Below are 8,257 nucleotides of genomic sequence, written 5' to 3' on the forward strand. Positions count from 1 at the left end.
TTCAAGGAACTCAAAACTACGGCTTATGGTATCATAGAGATACAGATCTCACACTTCATGCTTACACAGATGCAGATTGGGCCGGAAGCGTGGATGACAGGAAGAGCACAAGTGGTGGTGCATTCTTTATGGGGTCCAGATTAGTATCTTGGTTCAACAAGAAACAAAGTTCGATTACTTTATCTACAGCTGAAGAAGAATATGTGGCTGTTGCATCTTGTTGCACACAACTCCTTGGGATGATGCAAATATTGCAGGATTTTCAAATCACTTGTACTCCATCTATCTCTATCTTATGTGATAATACAAGTGTAATCAACATTTCAAAAAATCCTGTCATGCATTCAAAGACCAAGCACATACCCATCAAGTATCATTTTCTTCGGGAACAAGTGCTTGAGAAAAAGGTCAAGTTGGAGTATGTTCCTTCTAAGGAACAAGTTGCTGATATACTCACCAAACCACTGCCCAGGGAAACTTTTGAATACCTCAGACAGAAGCTGGGAGTAGTTGATGCTTCATCCTGCTGTTGAAGCTTGTCTGTTTCAAAGAAAAATTGGTGTACGCGAGTTGGATGAGGGGTATCCGTGTACATACACTGATTTATGCAGGTGCAGTCGCGTATATGGAGTTTCTGAAGGAAATCAGCAGGGACAGACTCTGGTTGCAGAGAGTCTGATATGGGTCTGTCAGAGTTGATCTGGCACAGGTTCAGGGGGAGCAGATAATCTTCTAATAATGCATTGTTGGCATTACCTTAGAAGCTCTTGGTTCAAGTACTCAAGCTGTTTGGTTCAGGTGGATCAGCTGCAGAAAGGAGAACAGAAGGAGAACATGGTTGCTGCTATTGTCAGATGCTGCTGATAGTAGTTATTGGTGATTTGCATAGTCTTGATATTTCGTCTCTATGTCATGTATATCTTCTCTTTATCAAGGTCATGTAACGGCCTATTTTGGTTTCCCCACTATGCCTGGGATGATTGATGCAATGTAATTGGTTATCATATGTAAATTTCTGATGTATCCCCACTTGGTTGGGTGGATGATCCCCACTTGGTTGGGTGATGGATGTATGTATCGAGTCCTTTGGTGATAGGAAGGTCATTTATGATATGTAAGTCATGATTCTTTTTACAGAACATCTTTTTGCAGATCTTGCCTACAGTCAGGGGGAGCATGTTCAGCACAGCAGAGCAGAGATATCAGCATGTACTCAGGGGGAGCACAACCCTTTGCCCTTGATGACAAAGGGGGAGAATGAGGATCTTGGGTTGCCATCAAGTCCAAAGGGGGAGATTGTTGGCATTATGGCACAGGTGTGGCGCTATGGTACAGGTGTTGTCCTTGATGGCAACTCACTTTGGTGACAGATCTCAGTTCAGGCTCTCAGGATGAAGGAAATCTTGTATACGCAGGTTCACCTTGCCGAAGACGCGTATACACGTGGGTTAGACGTTCAAAAGTCACGTATGCATATACACGCACTTAAAAGCGCGTACATGGTGGGAAACTTATTTTTTGGTCCGTGGTCGTTAGTCCTTGGAATTTGAACCTATGGTTTTGGACCATGATATCTCGTCAGAAGTGTTGACCCCAGGTATTGGGCCCTTGGTATTGTTTATTATGGTTTTGGACCATGGTATTGTGGAAGGCCTAAAACTATAAAAGAGGAAGGAGATCATGTGGCAATACACCATCTAATTTATTGAATATCTGATATTGTTCTTGATCTGGAATACTGGTGATTGGGTTATGGTGCAGATCTCGATCTGAATGAAGGAGGCACCTGAGCGCAAGAAGGATAAGGACTATTGATGGATCAAAACCTCAAGGCTTGAACATTGGTATCTCTGTATGATTTTGATCAGTTATATGTGGCGCTCTCTTGATCTATAAATCTAATAATTTGGGTTAACTAATGACTGAATGTTTTAAAAGAATAAATTATCCTTTATAGATCTGTATGTAGGTTCAGTTAAGTGCAGGTGTGTATACACGCCTTTTCTGTAAATGAAAGAAGCGTATACGCAGGTTGGTTGTGGTACAGAAGCATATACACGCAGATTGATGAATAGTGAAGTAGCATACATATCTTGATTTATATTCTTGCTGCTTCTGTTTATTGCTGCAGTGTTCTGGGTTCAGATTTGGTGTGTGGTACTGTTACTGTGATCTGGGTACAGTAGTCAGAGAAGTGTTTATGTTGATTCAGTTTTGATTGGTGAAAAGGTGATTGGTTGATGCAGAAATTCTTGATTGATGTTATTTGTGGATCCAGTCTAAAAATTTATGAAACGTGGTCCCTGAAAGACAGAGAAGGTTGTAGCCTTCTTTAGGCCAAAACCTACGTACTCTTATCTTGGCTAGTGCAAGAGCTAAGGGGGTTGTAGCTCCCTTCCAGGAGAAGCTGGAAAACAAGAGAGGGTTGTAGCTCTCTGCAGGTTGTAGCCTGCGTACTGGTAAAGGACTGCACCAGTACAATTGTAAAAAGAAGTTTCTAATTAAAGAGAAGATAGAGACGAATTGCAACAGGTGGTTTTCACCCACATTGGGTTTCCACCTTATATCTTGTGTTCTTGTGTGCGATTGTCTTTTTGCTCTGTTTTACTGGTTCTGGTTACTGGTTATTTGCTTCTGAATCACAGATTAACAATCAACATCAGAAAGATAAAGTAAATTAAAAAGTTTGCATTATATATGCGGGTTTTCTTCTGCATAGTTGCGTATATACGCAGGTTCAATTAACTGAAGTAGCGTATATCATTTGATTTTGAAAAAGGAACATTTGACTTAATAATACTGATTCACCCCTCCTCTTAGTATTATTTCCAACAAGTGCCATTGAAGATCATCCTCATGCTTCTTGGCTTTCATCATGATCACTTTCCTCATATAATTTCTTTTTGATGACCATAAAATCATCCTCATCAGATTCATCTTTCTTGGAGAAGAAGTTTTCCTTATTGAATCCTTTCTTTTTATGTGCCTCTTTTAGAATTTCCTTCATCATCACTGTCATGTTTATGAGGACATTTTGCTGCATAATGACCTATTTTACCACATTTAAAACAGATAAGAGGATACTTGCCTTTAAGCTTAGATCCTCTCTTCAGTTTTCGTACAAATTGAGCCAATTCAGATTCCACATCTGAGTCATCACTACAGTCATTCCTTTCTTTCCCTTTCTTTGACTTTGAGGCCTTGAATGCTGCATCTTTGGAGCTTGGACCACCTTTCCTCATTTCTTAGGCAGTGAGAATTCCATGGAGTTCATCCATTTTGAGGGTATCTAGATCCTTTGCTTCTTCTATAACACTTATTTTGGAGTCAAATCTGTCTGGAAGAGACCTTAATACCTTTTGAACAATGGTACTTTCTTCCACTTTTTCATCCAATCCTTTAAGGGAATTTACCACTTCAGCTACTCGGAGGATGTATGCTGCAATATCTTCTTCATCTTCCATCCTCAAACTTTCAAATTGTCTTCTGTGAGTTTGAAGCTTTGCCCTTTTGACTTTTGAGTCTCCATCGTAGAGGCCAACTAGCTTCTCCCACGTTTCTTTGGCAGAGGTACAATGCATGATTTTTGTAAACTCGGAATTAGTGATTCCACTAGTGATGGAGTTCATGGCCTTTGCATTTGCGATGTAGGCTTTCCTCTCGTCTTGGTCTATTGGAAGAGTGGAAGTAGTTTTGTATTCATTTTGAAAAAAATTCCAGACTTCAGGTCCAAGGGACATTAAGTAGTAGGTCATTCTTTTCTTCCAGAAACCAAAGTTAGTGCCATCGAACAAAGGAGGTCTTCCTAATGCTTTATGATTTCTCATCATGGCTGCAGATCCTTTTTCAAGCTATTAGGCTAGTATGAAGAAGCCGACTCTGATACCAATTGTTGGAAATATTGAGGGGGATGAATGATATTTCTTACCTTTTTTATTCTAGTGATTGCCAAAGCATATATAGATATGTATATGTATACACAGAACACAGAAACCAGCAGCTGGAATAAATGCTTTTATTAAAACTCAAGACAGTATAATGAAATAAATACAATATAAGTATATATCTGACTGTGAATAGTTTCCAAGCTCCAACTTGGACTTCAGTGAGGCTCCAACCTCCAGAGCACCAACTTTGTTTAGCAGTGGTTCTGCACTTAGGAGCACCTACCCCTAATGACTTTAGTCCTGTTCAGTTCTGAGGCTCCAACCCAATCTTAGTATCAACTGTTTTGCTGTAGTTTTCTGCACCCGACCCTGCTAAGCTTCTGCCTTTCTCTAGTTCTCCTGCTTCTCCAGTCTCTCCTGCCTCTTGCCTGTTCTTCGGCTTCCTCTCCTACATATTATGCATCCCTCTTTCCACTGCCTTTTTGGCTTCCTCCTTGGTCGCTGTAGATTCCTCTACCTCGCTTGATCCTTCGGTTTCCCTCCACAGTCGTTGTGGCTTCCTCTGAGCTGTTCGAGTTCACTGATACTCCATGGATACATAAATTCATAAGAGAAGTCCAAAGGGAAAAAACTCAGAGAAATCATTGTTACACGTTACACCGTAACAACGTTCATTTTTCCAATCATTATTCACAGACTTATTACTTCACGGAAACCATATAAATGAGGCTATAGCCATATAGAGGTCCCACATGCCACGTCATATCAGTCAAAAGAAAAACGTGAAGTTAAACCTGCCGTTCGATCATTCCTCAGGCGATCCGACGACGTTAAACTACTCCGCCGTTCTCCTGTCACATCAATCAGAAACTCGTGCGATTGAACCCACACCATTCGATCATCGCATCGCGATCCGACGGTCATTAAACTTCTCCACCGTTCTCCTGTCGCATCAACCCTGAAACGTGCACAATTATCCCAGCCATTCGATCATCTGCCACAAGATCTGACGGCGTTCGCATCTCCCGCCCCACGAACTTACGCACGTGATAGCCCGCGGGGAAAGCTATTTCCCCGCCATCCCATCTGCCACACGGCGCTTTATTACAGGATCGCACCATCTCGTACGTAAACCACCTTTTACTGTGAGCGATGCGGGGAAACTGCTTACCGCCTTTTAGTAAGACCCTCCCGCTCGTTAACTTGCGTGCATCTTCATCCCCCGGTAGCCGTCGGATCCTTTCGCTGGAAATCTGACGGCTCATGTTTGTTTGTTGTTAAACGCGTCCACTGCTCCTCTGATAGCTCCTAATAACTCTGTTTGCGTCCTCTGTTGCTCCGATAGCTCTACGTGCTGCCTCCCATGGCTCTCTGATCGCTCTGTTTCTGTGTTTCCTCCGTTTGCTCTGTGTGCTCCTCTATCTTGGCATTGTCTTTCAAAGATCTCCTTGCATATTGCCATATTGACATCAATGACAATCCGTGTCCAACATTATCTACATCCACACTACCATGGAATTTGTAGGGTGAAAACAAGTTCTGCCATACCAAATCATTTGGTCCAAACCACATTTTATTGATAGAATCCTCAGCACCATCCAGTTTCCCAGCATGGCCAAGAAGGTCACCCATATACACACAATGCTCCATTGTTAATGTAAGGCATTCCATGAGGAAATCTAACATTCACATTCATTAAATACATCTCGTGCATTCTCCCAAACTTCCAAACTTTTCATACATGTCACCAATGGAATTTCCAATAGAGATATATGAGTAAAGACCACTTTGGATAACCAAAGAATGGACTTTCTTTTGAGTTTCTAGGACTGCTTGATTGGAACAAACATCATTGACCTTGGAAATAGTAAAATGATTTGGATTCATTCAAAAGGATGTAGGCATGAGCTTAGTCAAGTAAGTATCTACATTATGTAATTTGATGAAATTATTTGCAGTAGTCACTGAGGTTTTTCTTCTAAAGGAGAGTTAGCTGACAAATTGATTTCATATAATGTAATTATTATCTTATATTTTGTGAAATCAAACAGTGGAGGGATTTTTATTTGCGTCCATAAGAAGAGAAATGGCCTTGGAAGACGTTTGCAACAAGCAAGCTATAAAAATTGAGCACCTTGACCATTTGGTATATCTATTTTAGCCCTGAAATTGCATAGACCCTGAGGGGCATCCAGAGCCACTCAACCCAGAGACTGCACAAAAGTCATCAAGAGGCTTGCAGTCCGTTGCATGTGCTCCCAAGTTGACCGGTTCCCTCGAGGACTGACCAATGTTTCTTTGCATGCATGTATGATTTTCCCAGAAAAGAAAAACAAAAAAGCAAAAAGCATCCCTAGAATTTAGGGATCCATTTTTTTCAGCTGGTTGTTACATGCAAAAGTCGTTTTAGAAACCTCCTGCCAAGTGTCACTTTTTCCTAGATTTGTGGCATGCACGTCATAAACCTCGATGTTGTCAAAACTATTTATTGAACGCTTAAGAGCTCATTCTTCACTTTGATTTTGGAGCTCTGGAATCCCCATCGCATCTAGGAGCATTCTGCATACTCAGCTCAACTTTTTTCGAGTAAGTCCGCTTTTCATGAATTTTGCTGCTTTTCTTTCACCTTTTTTTTTTTGTAAATTTCAGTTCTGTGAGTGTTGTTTACTTGGTTTTGTTGAATGCTTGTTGTCATTTTAATGCATGTTAGCTTGTAGAAGCAATGTTTTAAGTTTTTCATCGCACCTTCTTGTTGTCGCATGCATGACACTGTTTCTGCACTTACGGTTGTTGTTGCGGTGACTCACTTCACACACTTACTTGTTTTACCGTTTACTGAATCTTGCATTCACTGATTGCATGCATGTTCAATCACTCATGTCTACACTCAACTTCGCACATGCATTCAACCTTTACCATTTTTCAGTCACTCGTTAGCAGGTCTGGGCTGGCTTGCCCTGGAACTTGCCTTGCCCGGCATGGACTGCACATTTATGGGATGTAAGACCTTGCCTTCCTCGTAGGAATTGCGCAGAGATTTCCTCCCACTGACCTCTTAGGTTTGCTCTGCGCAATTTTGAGAGGCAGTGCCCTATTGGGCCCCGGAATTGTGTAGATGCAGTTTGACCAGGTTGGAGTCAAGCTGACTGAAACTGCGTAATGCACAGTTTCAGTCCTTAGTAGGCCAAGCTAGACTATGCTCTGCGTAGTTTTAGCAGTTAGTCAAATCACTGACAGTCTAGGCTATGTTCTGCACAATTTTGGTAGTCAGTCTCCCAGCCTTTCGGTGAAAAATGCGCAAATCTTCCAGTCAGTCACCCAGGTGTTTTACATGTCAGTCCTTAAGTTGAATTTGTTTTTCAACTAACGATTGATTTCCATGAGTGTTTCTTTGTTTCCAGGTATCACAAGTGTTCATCTGTCTCTCAGCAGTAGAGGTACATTGGCTTCTAAGAGAGTAGGTTCAAAGGACACCATTGAGAGTGCAATTGGAGATGTGGTCGAGAAAGTGTTTATGAGTTTGCCCATGTATGAAGACATGTTCATAGACACAGAGGTCAAGATCAAATGGCAGGACATCAACGACATATTTCCAGGCACATTTGAGGAGAATCTGGAGGACCGCAGGGTCTATGTCAACATATACAAGTCTGGCTTGTACTAGATTGCATGCAGGTATCCCACGTTTCCATGCACGGAAATGATCCACTAAATTGTCTCGCATACTGATCCGAAGACAATGGTGTTGAGCAGTGCCAGTGGAACAAAAAATTCTACCTTCAATGGAAAGGACTTTCAGGCGATGTATCACTTGCCGCAGCCGGTGGTCACAATGGATGCACTCGTCACTATGTTGATCTATATTGTCATTGATGTCAATATGACAATATTCTAGGATACTAAATGATGATATGAAGCCAAGGAGAGGCAGCGCAGATGCGTGAAGAAATAGGAGCAAGAAGCTAAGGAGCAAAGCCATCAGGGAAGCCATTGGAGAGGTCATTGGAAGCCACGAGAAGCAAAGAGGAACACATCAACAAAGGTGCATAAACAATTTTAATGGAAGAGTTAATAGTAATATCGCATCAAATACCAGACAAATATCAGAGGAGTTAACATATCAGAGGAGTATTGCAGAGTATCAGAGGAGTTAACATATCGAATGAGTGGGGGTAGGAAAGTGCAGACTTCCTTGATCGTGTCTGAAGTCCCACCCTCAATCCTAGCCATTGATCTCATAGTCAACCCTTAGATCACGGTCAACTGCGGGGTTAAGGCCAGTTTTTTAATCCATGTGCCAGTTGAAGTCCCGAAAACTGTCAATTGAGATAACATTGTGGACCTGCTGCACCATTATAATACATCTTAAA

Source organism: Pinus tabuliformis, chromosome 6 (genome assembly GCF_031772625.1).
Source record: "Pinus tabuliformis cultivar Carrire ecotype Pingquan chromosome 6, CPIR1, whole genome shotgun sequence".
In the NCBI taxonomy this organism is placed as follows: Eukaryota; Viridiplantae; Streptophyta; class Pinopsida; order Pinales; family Pinaceae; genus Pinus; species Pinus tabuliformis.